Here is a 14440-nt window from a genome sequence, read left to right as displayed (position 1 = left end):
AAGATATCCCCTGAGTCCTGCAGTAGAAGTCTGGCTTTCCTGAGGCACGGTGCTCAGGGAACTGCACTCAGAGTAGCGACCCATACAAAGGCCACCCTCATCTACCAGTGTGCTTGCCTCTGTCCACTTTTCCTGTCTATAGAACCTGGCCGTTCGTGGCCAAGTGAGTGAGAAGGACTGCCAGGGCAGCGCAGCTCCCATTCACCCACCGGAGCTGGCGCCATCCTCATGTCACTGCAGTGCTCTGTTAAATCAGCTGCTCTGGGCTGCAATGGTCCAGAGCACTGTAGCGCCAGTGTGCAGCATGTAAGGCATTGGTGGTTCAGTGGTAGAATTCTCGCCTGCCACGCGGGAGGCCCGGGTTCGATTCCCGGCCAATGCATGAGCGTTTTGCACATGTACCTTTCGTTGACTTTGAAGCATCGTGAAAAGGAAGAGACCGAACAAAAAAACAAGCCTTGCTTGCCTTATTTCTGCTACTAGCGATCACTCTGCTGATCCCTTTTAGTAGAAGGGGCCGCTGCGCCTTGACTGGAAGCAGGGCAATCTCAGATTATGCAAACAGCTCATAGAGGCCCAGCCCGAGTAGGTGCCAGTCTCACACGTCTGCAAAGGCCTTCAATGAGGCTTTCAGCAGAAGTCAAGAGTTTACGAGTGACCATTCGCATGGAACTGGCAGGTGTGTTAAATCAAGCGCTCTACCGCAGTAATGCTGCTTGTCAGGCATTGGTAGTTCAGTGGTAGAATTCTCGCTTCCCAAGCGGGAGGCCCGGGTTCGATTCCCGGCCAATGCATGGCACTTTTGTAGACGTGTCTCTTGATATTTTAAAAGGCATGGGAAAAGAAAAATGGAAACGGTAGATAAGATGATTGCATTGCTTGTCTGTTTTCTGCGCAAAGAAAGCACTCTGCTGCCCTCTTTTAGCAGAAGATGGAACTGCAGTTTCAACTTAAGGCGGGAAACCTTCTATTATGCAAATAATTCCCAGAAGACCCCAGAAGCCCAGATTGAAAGGGTGTCAGCCTCGTGTGGCTGCAAAGATATCCCCTGAGTCCTGCGGTAGAAGTCTGGCTTTCCTGAGGCACGGTGCTCAGGGAACTGCACTCAGAGTAGCGACCCATACAAAGGCCACCCTCATCTACCAGTGTGCTTGCCTCTGTCCACTTTTCCTGTCTATAGAACCTGGCCGTTCGTGGCCGTTCTGCAAAGGCCTTCAATGAGGCTTTCAGCAGAAGTCAAGAGTTTACGAGTGACCATTCGCATGGAACTGGCAGGTGTGTTAAATCAAGCGCTCTACCGCAGTAATGCTGCTTGTCAGGCATTGGTAGTTCAGTGGTAGAATTCTCGCTTCCCAAGCGGGAGGCCCGGGTTCCATTCCTGGCCAATGCATGGCACTTTTGTAGACGTGTCTCTTGATATTTTAAAAGGCATGGGAAAAGAAAAATGGAAACGGTAGATAAGATGATTGCATTGCTTGTCTGTTTTCTGCGCAAAGAAAGCACTCTGCTGCCCTCTTTTAGCAGAAGATGGAACTGCAGTTTCAACTTAAGGCGGGAAACCTTCTATTATGCAAATAATTCCCAGAAGACCCCAGAAGCCCAGATTGAAAGGGTGTCAGCCTCGTGTGGCTGCAAAGATATCCCCTGAGTCCTGCAGTAGAAGTCTGGCTTTCCTGAGGCACGGTGCTCAGGGAACTGCATCCAGAGTAGCGACCCATACAAAGGCCACCCTCATCTACCAGTGTGCTTGCCTCTGTCCACTTTTCCTGTCTATAGAACCTGGCCGTTCGTGGCCAAGTGAGTGAGAAGGACTGCCAGGGCAGCGCAGCTCCCATTCACCCACCGGAGCTGGCGCCATCCTCATGTCACTGCAGTGCTCTGTTAAATCAGCTGCTCTGGGCTGCAATGCTCCAGAGCACTGTAGCGCCAGTGTGCAGCATGTAAGGCATTGGTGGTTCAGTGGTAGAATTCTCTCCTGCCACGCGGGAGGCCCGGGTTCGATTCCCGGCCAATGCATGAGCGTTTTGCACATGTACCTTTCGTTGACTTTGAAGCATCGTGAAAAGGAAGAGACGGAACAAAAAAACAAGCCTTGATTGCCTTGCTTGCCTTATTTCTGCTACTAGCGATCACTCTGCTGATCCCTTTTAGTAGAAGGGGCCGCTGCGCCTTGACTGGAAGCAGGGCAATCTCAGATTATGAAACAGCTCATAGAGGCCCAGCCCGAGTAGGTGCCAGTCTCACACGTCTGCAAAGGCCTTCAATGAGGCTTTCAGCAGAAGTCAAGAGTTTACGAGTGACCATTCGCATGGAACTGGCAGGTGTGTTAAATCAAGCGCTCTACCGCAGTAATGCTGCTTGTCAGGCATTGGTAGTTCAGTGGTAGAATTCTCGCTTCCCAAGCGGGAGGCCCGGGTTCGATTCCGGGCCAATGCATGGCACTTTTGTAGACGTGTCTCTTGATATTTTAAAAGGCATGGGAAAAGAAAAATGGAAACGTTAGATAAGATGATTGCATTGCTTGTCTGTTTTCTGCGCAAAGAAAGCACTCTGCTGCCCTCTTTTAGCAGAAGATGGAACTGCAGTTTCAACTTAAGGCGGGAAACCTTCTATTATGCAAATAATTCCCAGAAGACCCCAGAAGCCCAGATTGAAAGGGTGTCAGCCTCGTGTGGCTGCAAAGATATCCACTGAGTCCTGCAGTAGAAGTCTGGCTTTCCTGAGGCACGGTGCTCAGGGAACTGCACTCAGAGTAGCGACCCATACAAAGGCCACCCTCATCTACCAGTGTGCTTGCCTCTGTCCACTTTTCCTGTCTATAGAAACTGGCCGTTCGTGGCCGTTCGTGGCCAAGTGAGTGAGAAGGACTGCCAGGGCAGCGCAGCTCCCATTCACCCACCGGAGCTGGCGCCATCCTCATGTCACTGCAGTGCTCTGTTAAATCAGCTGCTCTGGGCTGCAATGCTCCAGAGCACTGTAGCGCCAGTGTGCAGCATGTAAGGCATTGGTGGTTCAGTGGTAGAATTCTCGCCTGCCACGCGGGAGGCCCGGGTTCGATTCCCGGCCAATGCATGAGCGTTTTGCACATGTACCTTTCGTTGACTTTGAAGCATCGTGAAAAGGAAGAGACGGAACAAAAAAACAAGCCTTGATTGCCTTGCTTGCCTTATTTCTGCTACTAGCGATCACTCTGCTGATCCCTTTTAGTAGAAGGGGCCGCTGCGCCTTGACTGGAAGCAGGGCAATCTCAGATTATGAAACAGCTCATAGAGGCCCAGCCCGAGTAGGTGCCAGTCTCACACGTCTGCAAAGGCCTTCAATGAGGCTTTCAGCAGAAGTCAAGAGTTTACGAGTGACCATTCGCATGGAACTGGCAGGTGTGTTAAATCAAGCGCTCTACCGCAGTAATGCTGCTTGTCAGGCATTGGTAGTTCAGTGGTAGAATTCTCGCTTCCCAAGCGGGAGGCCCGGGTTCGATTCCGGGCCAATGCATGGCACTTTTGTAGACGTGTCTCTTGATATTTTAAAAGGCATGGGAAAAGAAAAATGGAAACGTTAGATAAGATGATTGCATTGCTTGTCTGTTTTCTGCGCAAAGAAAGCACTCTGCTGCCCTCTTTTAGCAGAAGATGGAACTGCAGTTTCAACTTAAGGCGGGAAACCTTCTATTATGCAAATAATTCCCAGAAGACCCCAGAAGCCCAGATTGAAAGGGTGTCAGCCTCGTGTGGCTGCAAAGATATCCACTGAGTCCTGCAGTAGAAGTCTGGCTTTCCTGAGGCACGGTGCTCAGGGAACTGCACTCAGAGTAGCGACCCATACAAAGGCCACCCTCATCTACCAGTGTGCTTGCCTCTGTCCACTTTTCCTGTCTATAGAAACTGGCCGTTCGTGGCCGTTCTGCAAAGGCCTTCAATGAGGCTTTCAGCAGAAGTCAAGAGTTTACGAGTGACCATTCGCATGGAACTGGCAGGTGTGTTAAATCAAGCCCTCTACCGCAGTAATGCTGCTTGTCAGGCATTGGTAGTTCAGTGGTAGAATTCTCGCTTCCCAAGCGGGAGGCCCGGGTTCCATTCCTGGCCAATGCATGGCACTTTTGTAGACGTGTCTCTTGATATTTTAAAAGGCATGGGAAAAGAAAAATGGAAACGGTAGATAAGATGATTGCATTGCTTGTCTGTTTTCTGCGCAAAGAAAGCACTCTGCTGCCCTCTTTTAGCAGAAGATGGAACTGCAGTTTCAACTTAAGGCGGGAACCCTTCTATTATGCAAATAATTCCCAGAAGACCCCAGAAGCCCAGATTGAAAGGGTGTCAGCCTCGTGTGGCTGCAAAGATATCCCCTGAGTCCTGCGGTAGAAGTCTGGCTTTCCTGAGGCACGGTGCTCAGGGAACTGCATCCAGAGTAGCGACCCATACAAAGGCCACCCTCATCTACCAGTGTGCTTGCCTCTGTCCACTTTTCCTGTCTATAGAACCTGGCCGTTCGTGGCCAAGTGAGTGAGAAGGACTGCCAGGGCAGCGCAGCTCCCATTCACCCACCGGAGCTGGCGCCATCCTCATGTCACTGCAGTGCTCTGTTAAATCAGCTGCTCTGGGCTGCAATGGTCCAGAGCACTGTAGCGCCAGTGTGCAGCATGTAAGGCATTGGTGGTTCAGTGGTAGAATTCTCGCCTGCCACGCGGGAGGCCCGGGTTCGATTCCCGGCCAATGCATGAGCATTTTGCACATGTACCTTTCGTTGACTTTGAAGCATCGTGAAAAGGAAGAGATCAAACAAAAAAACAAGCCTTGATCGCCTTGCTTGCCTTATTTCTGCTACTAGCGATCACTCTGCTGATCCCTTTTAGTAGAAGGGGCCGCTGCGCCTTGACTGGAAGCAGGGCAATCTCAGATTATGCAAACAGCTCATAGAGGCCCAGCTCGAGTAGGTGCCAGTCTCACACGTCTGCAAAGGCCTTCAATGAGGCTTTCAGCAGAAGTCAAGAGTTTACGAGTGACCATTCGCATGGAACTGGCAGGTGTGTTAAATCAAGCGCTCTACCGCAGTAATGCTGCTTGTCAAGCATTGGTAGTTCAGTGGTAGAATTCTCGCTTCCCAAGGGGGAGGCCCGGGTTCGATTCCCGGCCAATGCATGGCACTTTTGTAGACGTGTCTCTTGATATTTTAAAAGGCATGGGAAAAGAAAAATGGAAACGGTAGATAAGATGATTGCATTGCTTGTCTGTTTTCTGCGCAAAGAAAGCACTCTGCTGCCCTCTTTTAGCAGAAGATGGAACTGCAGTTTCAACTTAAGGCGGGAAACCTTCTATTATGCAAATAATTCCCAGAAGACCCCAGAAGCCCAGATTGAAAGGGTGTCAGCCTCGTGTGGCTGCAAAGATATCCACTGAGTCCTGCAGTAGAAGTCTGGCTTTCCTGAGGCACGGTGCTCAGGGAACTGCACTCAGAGTAGCGACCCATACAAAGGCCACCCTCATCTACCAGTGTGCTTGCCTCTGTCCACTTTTCCTGTCTATAGAAACTGGCCGTTCGTGGCCGTTCGTGGCCAAGTGAGTGAGAAGGACTGCCAGGGCAGCGCAGCTCCCATTCACCCACCGGAGCTGGCGCCATCCTCATGTCACTGCAGTGCTCTGTTAAATCAGCTGCTCTGGGCTGCAATGCTCCAGAGCACTGTAGCGCCAGTGTGCAGCATGTAAGGCATTGGTGGTTCAGTGGTAGAATTCTCGCCTGCCACGCGGGAGGCCCGGGTTCGATTCCCGGCCAATGCATGAGCGTTTTGCACATGTACCTTTCGTTGACTTTGAAGCATCGTGAAAAGGAAGAGACGGAACAAAAAAACAAGCCTTGATCGCCTTGCTTGCCTTATTTCTGCTACTAGCGATCACTCTGCTGATCCCTTTTAGTAGAAGGGGCCGCTGCGCCTTGACTGGAAGCAGGGCAATCTCAGATTATGAAACAGCTCATAGAGGCCCAGCCCGAGTAGGTGCCAGTCTCACACGTCTGCAAAGGCCTTCAATGAGGCTTTCAGCAGAAGTCAAGAGTTTACGAGTGACCATTCGCATGGAACTGGCAGGTGTGTTAAATCAAGCGCTCTACCGCAGTAATGCTGCTTGTCAGGCATTGGTAGTTCAGTGGTAGAATTCTCGCTTCCCAAGCGGGAGGCCCGGGTTCGATTCCCGGCCAATGCATGGCACTTTTGTAGACGTGTCTCTTGATATTTTAAAAGGCATGGGAAAAGAAAAATGGAAACGTTAGATAAGATGATTGCATTGCTTGTCTGTTTTCTGCGCAAAGAAAGCACTCTGCTGCCCTCTTTTAGCAGAAGATGGAACTGCAGTTTCAACTTAAGGCGGGAAACCTTCTATTATGCAAATAATTCCCAGAAGACCCCAGAAGCCCAGATTGAAAGGGTGTCAGCCTCGTGTGGCTGCAAAGATATCCCCTGAGTCCTGCAGTAGAAGTCTGGCTTTCCTGAGGCACGGTGCTCAGGGAACTGCATCCAGAGTAGCGACCCATACAAAGGCCACCCTCATCTACCAGTGTGCTTGCCTCTGTCCACTTTTCCTGTCTATAGAACCTGGCCGTTCGTGGCCAAGTGAGTGAGAAGGACTGCCAGGGCAGCGCAGCTCCCATTCACCCACCGGAGCTGGCGCCATCCTCATGTCACTGCAGTGCTCTGTTAAATCAGCTGCTCTGGGCTGCAATGCTCCAGAGCACTGTAGCGCCAGTGTGCAGCATGTAAGGCATTGGTGGTTCAGTGGTAGAATTCTCGCCTGCCACGCGGGAGGCCCGGGTTCGATTCCCGGCCAATGCATGAGCGTTTTGCACATGTACCTTTCGTTGACTTTGAAGCATCGTGAAAAGGAAGAGACCGAACAAAAAAACAAGCCTTGATTGCCTTGCTTGCCTTATTTCTGCTACTAGCGATCACTCTGCTGATCCCTTTTAGTAGAAGGGGCCGCTGCGCCTTGACTGGAAGCAGGGCAATCTCAGATTATGCAAACAGCTCATAGAGGCCCAGCCCGAGTAGGTGCCAGTCTCACACGTCTGCAAAGGCCTTCAATGAGGCTTTCAGCAGAAGTCAAGAGTTTACGAGTGACCATTCGCATGGAACTGGCAGGTGTGTTAAATCAAGCGCTCTACCGCAGTAATGCTGCTTGTCAGGCATTGGTAGTTCAGTGGTAGAATTCTCGCTTCCCAAGCGGGAGGCCCGGGTTCGATTCCCGGCCAATGCATGGCACTTTTGTAGACGTGTCTCTTGATATTTTAAAAGGCATGGGAAAAGAAAAATGGAAACGGTAGATAAGATGATTGCATTGCTTGTCTGTTTTCTGCGCAAAGAAAGCACTCTGCTGCCCTCTTTTAGCAGAAGATGGAACTGCAGTTTCAACTTAAGGCGGGAAACCTTCTATTATGCAAATAATTCCCAGAAGACCCCAGAAGCCCAGATTGAAAGGGTGTCAGCCTCGTGTGGCTGCAAAGATATCCCCTGAGTCCTGCAGTAGAAGTCTGGCTTTCCTGAGGCACGGTGCTCAGGGAACTGCACTCAGAGTAGCGACCCATACAAAGGCCACCCTCATCTACCAGTGTGCTTGCCTCTGTCCACTTTTCCTGTCTATAGAACCTGGCCGTTCGTGGCCAAGTGAGTGAGAAGGACTGCCAGGGCAGCGCAGCTCCCATTCACCCACCGGAGCTGGCGCCATCCTCATGTCACTGCAGTGCTCTGTTAAATCAGCTGCTCTGGGCTGAAATGGTCCAGAGCACTGTAGCGCCAGTGTGCAGCATGTAAGGCATTGGTGGTTCAGTGGTAGAATTCTCGCCTGCCACGTGGGAGGCCTGGGTTCGATTCCCGGCCAATGCATGAGCGTTTTGCACATGTACCTTTCGTTGACTTTGAAGCATCGTGAAAAGGAAGAGATCAAACAAAAAAACAAGCCTTGATTGCCTTGCTTGCCTTATTTCTGCTACTAGCGATCACTCTGCTGATCCCTTTTAGTAGAAGGGGCCGCTGCGCCTTGACTGGAAGCAGGGCAATCTCAGATTATGCAAACAGCTCATAGAGGCCCAGCTCGAGTAGGTGCCAGTCTCACACGTCTGCAAAGGCCTTCAATGAGGCTTTCAGCAGAAGTCAAGAGTTTACGAGTGACCATTCGCATGGAACTGGCAGGTGTGTTAAATCAAGCGCTCTACCGCAGTAATGCTGCTTGTCAAGCATTGGTAGTTCAGTGGTAGAATTCTCGCTTCCCAAGCGGGAGGCCCGGGTTCGATTCCCGGCCAATGCATGGCACTTTTGTAGACGTGTCTCTTGATATTTTAAAAGGCATGGGAAAAGAAAAATGGAAACGGTAGATAAGATGATTGCATTGCTTGTCTGTTTTCTGCGCAAAGAAAGCACTCTGCTGCCCTCTTTTAGCAGAAGATGGAACTGCAGTTTCAACTTAAGGCGGGAAACCTTCTATTATGCAAATAATTCCCAGAAGACCCCAGAAGCCCAGACTGAAAGGGTGTCAGCCTCGTGTGGCTGCAAAGATATCCACTGAGTCCTGCAGTAGAAGTCTGGCTTTCCTGAGGCACGGTGCTCAGGGAACTGCACTCAGAGTAGCGACCCATACAAAGGCCACCCTCATCTACCAGTGTGCTTGCCTCTGTCCACTTTTCCTGTCTATAGAAACTGGCCGTTCGTGGCCGTTCGTGGCCAAGTGAGTGAGAAGGACTGCCAGGGCAGCGCAGCTCCCATTCACCCACCGGAGCTGGCGCCATCCTCATGTCACTGCAGTGCTCTGTTAAATCAGCTGCTCTGGGCTGCAATGGTCCAGAGCACTGTAGCGCCAGTGTGCAGCATGTAAGGCATTGGTGGTTCAGTGGTAGAATTCTCGCCTGCCACGCGGGAGGCCCGGGTTCGATTCCCGGCCAATGCATGAGCGTTTTGCACATGTACCTTTCGTTGACTTTGAAGCATCGTGAAAAGGAAGAGACCGAACAAAAAAACAAGCCTTGCTTGCCTTATTTCTGCTACTAGCGATCACTCTGCTGATCCCTTTTAGTAGAAGGGGCCGCTGCGCCTTGACTGGAAGCAGGGCAATCTCAGATTATGCAAACAGCTCATAGAGGCCCAGCCCGAGTAGGTGCCAGTCTCACACGTCTGCAAAGGCCTTCAATGAGGCTTTCAGCAGAAGTCAAGAGTTTACGAGTGACCATTCGCATGGAACTGGCAGGTGTGTTAAATCAAGCGCTCTACCGCAGTAATGCTGCTTGTCAGGCATTGGTAGTTCAGTGGTAGAATTCTCGCTTCCCAAGCGGGAGGCCCGGGTTCGATTCCCGGCCAATGCATGGCACTTTTGTAGACGTGTCTCTTGATATTTTAAAAGGCATGGGAAAAGAAAAATGGAAACGGTAGATAAGATGATTGCATTGCTTGTCTGTTTTCTGCGCAAAGAAAGCACTCTGCTGCCCTCTTTTAGCAGAAGATGGAACTGCAGTTTCAACTTAAGGCGGGAAACCTTCTATTATGCAAATAATTCCCAGAAGACCCCAGAAGCCCAGATTGAAAGGGTGTCAGCCTCGTGTGGCTGCAAAGATATCCCCTGAGTCCTGCGGTAGAAGTCTGGCTTTCCTGAGGCACGGTGCTCAGGGAACTGCACTCAGAGTAGCGACCCATACAAAGGCCACCCTCATCTACCAGTGTGCTTGCCTCTGTCCACTTTTCCTGTCTATAGAACCTGGCCGTTCGTGGCCGTTCTGCAAAGGCCTTCAATGAGGCTTTCAGCAGAAGTCAAGAGTTTACGAGTGACCATTCGCATGGAACTGGCAGGTGTGTTAAATCAAGCGCTCTACCGCAGTAATGCTGCTTGTCAGGCATTGGTAGTTCAGTGGTAGAATTCTCGCTTCCCAAGCGGGAGGCCCGGGTTCCATTCCTGGCCAATGCATGGCACTTTTGTAGACGTGTCTCTTGATATTTTAAAAGGCATGGGAAAAGAAAAATGGAAACGGTAGATAAGATGATTGCATTGCTTGTCTGTTTTCTGCGCAAAGAAAGCACTCTGCTGCCCTCTTTTAGCAGAAGATGGAACTGCAGTTTCAACTTAAGGCGGGAAACCTTCTATTATGCAAATAATTCCCAGAAGACCCCAGAAGCCCAGATTGAAAGGGTGTCAGCCTCGTGTGGCTGCAAAGATATCCCCTGAGTCCTGCAGTAGAAGTCTGGCTTTCCTGAGGCACGGTGCTCAGGGAACTGCATCCAGAGTAGCGACCCATACAAAGGCCACCCTCATCTACCAGTGTGCTTGCCTCTGTCCACTTTTCCTGTCTATAGAACCTGGCCGTTCGTGGCCAAGTGAGTGAGAAGGACTGCCAGGGCAGCGCAGCTCCCATTCACCCACCGGAGCTGGCGCCATCCTCATGTCACTGCAGTGCTCTGTTAAATCAGCTGCTCTGGGCTGCAATGCTCCAGAGCACTGTAGCGCCAGTGTGCAGCATGTAAGGCATTGGTGGTTCAGTGGTAGAATTCTCTCCTGCCACGCGGGAGGCCCGGGTTCGATTCCCGGCCAATGCATGAGCGTTTTGCACATGTACCTTTCGTTGACTTTGAAGCATCGTGAAAAGGAAGAGACGGAACAAAAAAACAAGCCTTGATTGCCTTGCTTGCCTTATTTCTGCTACTAGCGATCACTCTGCTGATCCCTTTTAGTAGAAGGGGCCGCTGCGCCTTGACTGGAAGCAGGGCAATCTCAGATTATGAAACAGCTCATAGAGGCCCAGCCCGAGTAGGTGCCAGTCTCACACGTCTGCAAAGGCCTTCAATGAGGCTTTCAGCAGAAGTCAAGAGTTTACGAGTGACCATTCGCATGGAACTGGCAGGTGTGTTAAATCAAGCGCTCTACCGCAGTAATGCTGCTTGTCAGGCATTGGTAGTTCAGTGGTAGAATTCTCGCTTCCCAAGCGGGAGGCCCGGGTTCGATTCCGGGCCAATGCATGGCACTTTTGTAGACGTGTCTCTTGATATTTTAAAAGGCATGGGAAAAGAAAAATGGAAACGTTAGATAAGATGATTGCATTGCTTGTCTGTTTTCTGCGCAAAGAAAGCACTCTGCTGCCCTCTTTTAGCAGAAGATGGAACTGCAGTTTCAACTTAAGGCGGGAAACCTTCTATTATGCAAATAATTCCCAGAAGACCCCAGAAGCCCAGATTGAAAGGGTGTCAGCCTCGTGTGGCTGCAAAGATATCCACTGAGTCCTGCAGTAGAAGTCTGGCTTTCCTGAGGCACGGTGCTCAGGGAACTGCACTCAGAGTAGCGACCCATACAAAGGCCACCCTCATCTACCAGTGTGCTTGCCTCTGTCCACTTTTCCTGTCTATAGAAACTGGCCGTTCGTGGCCGTTCTGCAAAGGCCTTCAATGAGGCTTTCAGCAGAAGTCAAGAGTTTACGAGTGACCATTCGCATGGAACTGGCAGGTGTGTTAAATCAAGCCCTCTACCGCAGTAATGCTGCTTGTCAGGCATTGGTAGTTCAGTGGTAGAATTCTCGCTTCCCAAGCGGGAGGCCCGGGTTCCATTCCTGGCCAATGCATGGCACTTTTGTAGACGTGTCTCTTGATATTTTAAAAGGCATGGGAAAAGAAAAATGGAAACGGTAGATAAGATGATTGCATTGCTTGTCTGTTTTCTGCGCAAAGAAAGCACTCTGCTGCCCTCTTTTAGCAGAAGATGGAACTGCAGTTTCAACTTAAGGCGGGAAACCTTCTATTATGCAAATAATTCCCAGAAGACCCCAGAAGCCCAGATTGAAAGGGTGTCAGCCTCGTGTGGCTGCAAAGATATCCCCTGAGTCCTGCGGTAGAAGTCTGGCTTTCCTGAGGCACGGTGCTCAGGGAACTGCATCCAGAGTAGCGACCCATACAAAGGCCACCCTCATCTACCAGTGTGCTTGCCTCTGTCCACTTTTCCTGTCTATAGAACCTGGCCGTTCGTGGCCAAGTGAGTGAGAAGGACTGCCAGGGCAGCGCAGCTCCCATTCACCCACCGGAGCTGGCGCCATCCTCATGTCACTGCAGTGCTCTGTTAAATCAGCTGCTCTGGGCTGCAATGGTCCAGAGCACTGTAGCGCCAGTGTGCAGCATGTAAGGCATTGGTGGTTCAGTGGTAGAATTCTCGCCTGCCACGCGGGAGGCCCGGGTTCGATTCCCGGCCAATGCATGAGCATTTTGCACATGTACCTTTCGTTGACTTTGAAGCATCGTGAAAAGGAAGAGATCAAACAAAAAAACAAGCCTTGATCGCCTTGCTTGCCTTATTTCTGCTACTAGCGATCACTCTGCTGATCCCTTTTAGTAGAAGGGGCCGCTGCGCCTTGACTGGAAGCAGGGCAATCTCAGATTATGCAAACAGCTCATAGAGGCCCAGCTCGAGTAGGTGCCAGTCTCACACGTCTGCAAAGGCCTTCAATGAGGCTTTCAGCAGAAGTCAAGAGTTTACGAGTGACCATTCGCATGGAACTGGCAGGTGTGTTAAATCAAGCGCTCTACCGCAGTAATGCTGCTTGTCAAGCATTGGTAGTTCAGTGGTAGAATTCTCGCTTCCCAAGGGGGAGGCCCGGGTTCGATTCCCGGCCAATGCATGGCACTTTTGTAGACGTGTCTCTTGATATTTTAAAAGGCATGGGAAAAGAAAAATGGAAACGGTAGATAAGATGATTGCATTGCTTGTCTGTTTTCTGCGCAAAGAAAGCACTCTGCTGCCCTCTTTTAGCAGAAGATGGAACTGCAGTTTCAACTTAAGGCGGGAAACCTTCTATTATGCAAATAATTCCCAGAAGACCCCAGAAGCCCAGATTGAAAGGGTGTCAGCCTCGTGTGGCTGCAAAGATATCCACTGAGTCCTGCAGTAGAAGTCTGGCTTTCCTGAGGCACGGTGCTCAGGGAACTGCACTCAGAGTAGCGACCCATACAAAGGCCACCCTCATCTACCAGTGTGCTTGCCTCTGTCCACTTTTCCTGTCTATAGAAACTGGCCGTTCGTGGCCGTTCGTGGCCAAGTGAGTGAGAAGGACTGCCAGGGCAGCGCAGCTCCCATTCACCCACCGGAGCTGGCGCCATCCTCATGTCACTGCAGTGCTCTGTTAAATCAGCTGCTCTGGGCTGCAATGCTCCAGAGCACTGTAGCGCCAGTGTGCAGCATGTAAGGCATTGGTGGTTCAGTGGTAGAATTCTCGCCTGCCACGTGGGAGGCCCGGGTTCGATTCCCGGCCAATGCATGAGCGTTTTGCACATGTACCTTTCGTTGACTTTGAAGCATCGTGAAAAGGAAGAGACGGAACAAAAAAACAAGCCTTGATCGCCTTGCTTGCCTTATTTCTGCTACTAGCGATCACTCTGCTGATCCCTTTTAGTAGAAGGGGCCGCTGCGCCTTGACTGGAAGCAGGGCAATCTCAGATTATGAAACAGCTCATAGAGGCCCAGCCCGAGTAGGTGCCAGTCTCACACGTCTGCAAAGGCCTTCAATGAGGCTTTCAGCAGAAGTCAAGAGTTTACGAGTGACCATTCGCATGGAACTGGCAGGTGTGTTAAATCAAGCGCTCTACCGCAGTAATGCTGCTTGTCAGGCATTGGTAGTTCAGTGGTAGAATTCTCGCTTCCCAAGCGGGAGGCCCGGGTTCGATTCCCGGCCAATGCATGGCACTTTTGTAGACGTGTCTCTTGATATTTTAAAAGGCATGGGAAAAGAAAAATGGAAACGTTAGATAAGATGATTGCATTGCTTGTCTGTTTTCTGCGCAAAGAAAGCACTCTGCTGCCCTCTTTTAGCAGAAGATGGAACTGCAGTTTCAACTTAAGGCGGGAAACCTTCTATTATGCAAATAATTCCCAGAAGACCCCAGAAGCCCAGATTGAAAGGGTGTCAGCCTCGTGTGGCTGCAAAGATATCCCCTGAGTCCTGCAGTAGAAGTCTGGCTTTCCTGAGGCACGGTGCTCAGGGAACTGCATCCAGAGTAGCGACCCATACAAAGGCCACCCTCATCTACCAGTGTGCTTGCCTCTGTCCACTTTTCCTGTCTATAGAACCTGGCCGTTCGTGGCCAAGTGAGTGAGAAGGACTGCCAGGGCAGCGCAGCTCCCATTCACCCACCGGAGCTGGCGCCATCCTCATGTCACTGCAGTGCTCTGTTAAATCAGCTGCTCTGGGCTGCAATGCTCCAGAGCACTGTAGCGCCAGTGTGCAGCATGTAAGGCATTGGTGGTTCAGTGGTAGAATTCTCGCCTGCCACGCGGGAGGCCCGGGTTCGATTCCCGGCCAATGCATGAGCGTTTTGCACATGTACCTTTCGTTGACTTTGAAGCATCGTGAAAAGGAAGAGACCGAACAAAAAAACAAGCCTTGCTTGCCTTATTTCTGCTACTAGCGATCACTCTGCTGATCCCTTTTAGTAGAAGGGGCCGCT

The 14440-nt window shown here is 50.9% G+C and overlaps 14 non-coding genes across 14 annotated transcripts; all 14 read left to right on the top strand.

Moving 5' to 3' along the window:
- Positions 1-311: 311 nt before the first annotated feature.
- Positions 312-382, top strand: TRNAG-GCC (transfer RNA glycine (anticodon GCC)). The gene has a single exon. It is a non-coding gene; the product is annotated as a tRNA-Gly (tRNA).
- A 341-nt stretch (positions 383-723) lies between these two features.
- Positions 724-794, top strand: TRNAG-CCC (transfer RNA glycine (anticodon CCC)). Its single transcript has one exon. It is a non-coding gene; the product is annotated as a tRNA-Gly (tRNA).
- A 2207-nt stretch (positions 795-3001) lies between these two features.
- TRNAG-GCC (transfer RNA glycine (anticodon GCC)) lies at positions 3002-3072 on the top strand. The gene has a single exon. It is a non-coding gene; the product is annotated as a tRNA-Gly (tRNA).
- A 1571-nt stretch (positions 3073-4643) lies between these two features.
- Positions 4644-4714, top strand: TRNAG-GCC (transfer RNA glycine (anticodon GCC)). The gene has a single exon. It is a non-coding gene; the product is annotated as a tRNA-Gly (tRNA).
- Positions 4715-5700: 986 nt separating this feature from the next.
- On the top strand, positions 5701-5771 carry TRNAG-GCC (transfer RNA glycine (anticodon GCC)). The gene has a single exon. It is a non-coding gene; the product is annotated as a tRNA-Gly (tRNA).
- A 349-nt stretch (positions 5772-6120) lies between these two features.
- On the top strand, positions 6121-6191 carry TRNAG-CCC (transfer RNA glycine (anticodon CCC)). Its single transcript has one exon. It is a non-coding gene; the product is annotated as a tRNA-Gly (tRNA).
- Positions 6192-6746: 555 nt separating this feature from the next.
- TRNAG-GCC (transfer RNA glycine (anticodon GCC)) lies at positions 6747-6817 on the top strand. Its single transcript has one exon. It is a non-coding gene; the product is annotated as a tRNA-Gly (tRNA).
- A 350-nt stretch (positions 6818-7167) lies between these two features.
- On the top strand, positions 7168-7238 carry TRNAG-CCC (transfer RNA glycine (anticodon CCC)). The gene has a single exon. It is a non-coding gene; the product is annotated as a tRNA-Gly (tRNA).
- Positions 7239-8214: 976 nt separating this feature from the next.
- TRNAG-CCC (transfer RNA glycine (anticodon CCC)) lies at positions 8215-8285 on the top strand. The gene has a single exon. It is a non-coding gene; the product is annotated as a tRNA-Gly (tRNA).
- A 565-nt stretch (positions 8286-8850) lies between these two features.
- TRNAG-GCC (transfer RNA glycine (anticodon GCC)) lies at positions 8851-8921 on the top strand. Its single transcript has one exon. It is a non-coding gene; the product is annotated as a tRNA-Gly (tRNA).
- Positions 8922-9262: 341 nt separating this feature from the next.
- Positions 9263-9333, top strand: TRNAG-CCC (transfer RNA glycine (anticodon CCC)). Its single transcript has one exon. It is a non-coding gene; the product is annotated as a tRNA-Gly (tRNA).
- A 2793-nt stretch (positions 9334-12126) lies between these two features.
- Positions 12127-12197, top strand: TRNAG-GCC (transfer RNA glycine (anticodon GCC)). The gene has a single exon. It is a non-coding gene; the product is annotated as a tRNA-Gly (tRNA).
- Positions 12198-13603: 1406 nt separating this feature from the next.
- Positions 13604-13674, top strand: TRNAG-CCC (transfer RNA glycine (anticodon CCC)). The gene has a single exon. It is a non-coding gene; the product is annotated as a tRNA-Gly (tRNA).
- Positions 13675-14229: 555 nt separating this feature from the next.
- TRNAG-GCC (transfer RNA glycine (anticodon GCC)) lies at positions 14230-14300 on the top strand. The gene has a single exon. It is a non-coding gene; the product is annotated as a tRNA-Gly (tRNA).
- Positions 14301-14440: the final 140 nt, after the last annotated feature.

Source organism: Ambystoma mexicanum, chromosome 1p (genome assembly GCF_040938575.1).
Source record: "Ambystoma mexicanum isolate Mex_15411 chromosome 1p, UKY_AmexF1_1, whole genome shotgun sequence".
NCBI classification, from domain to species: Eukaryota; Metazoa; Chordata; class Amphibia; order Caudata; family Ambystomatidae; genus Ambystoma; species Ambystoma mexicanum.
Note: the sequence above shows the minus strand (reverse complement) of the source record. Positions and strands in the feature narration are given on the sequence as shown.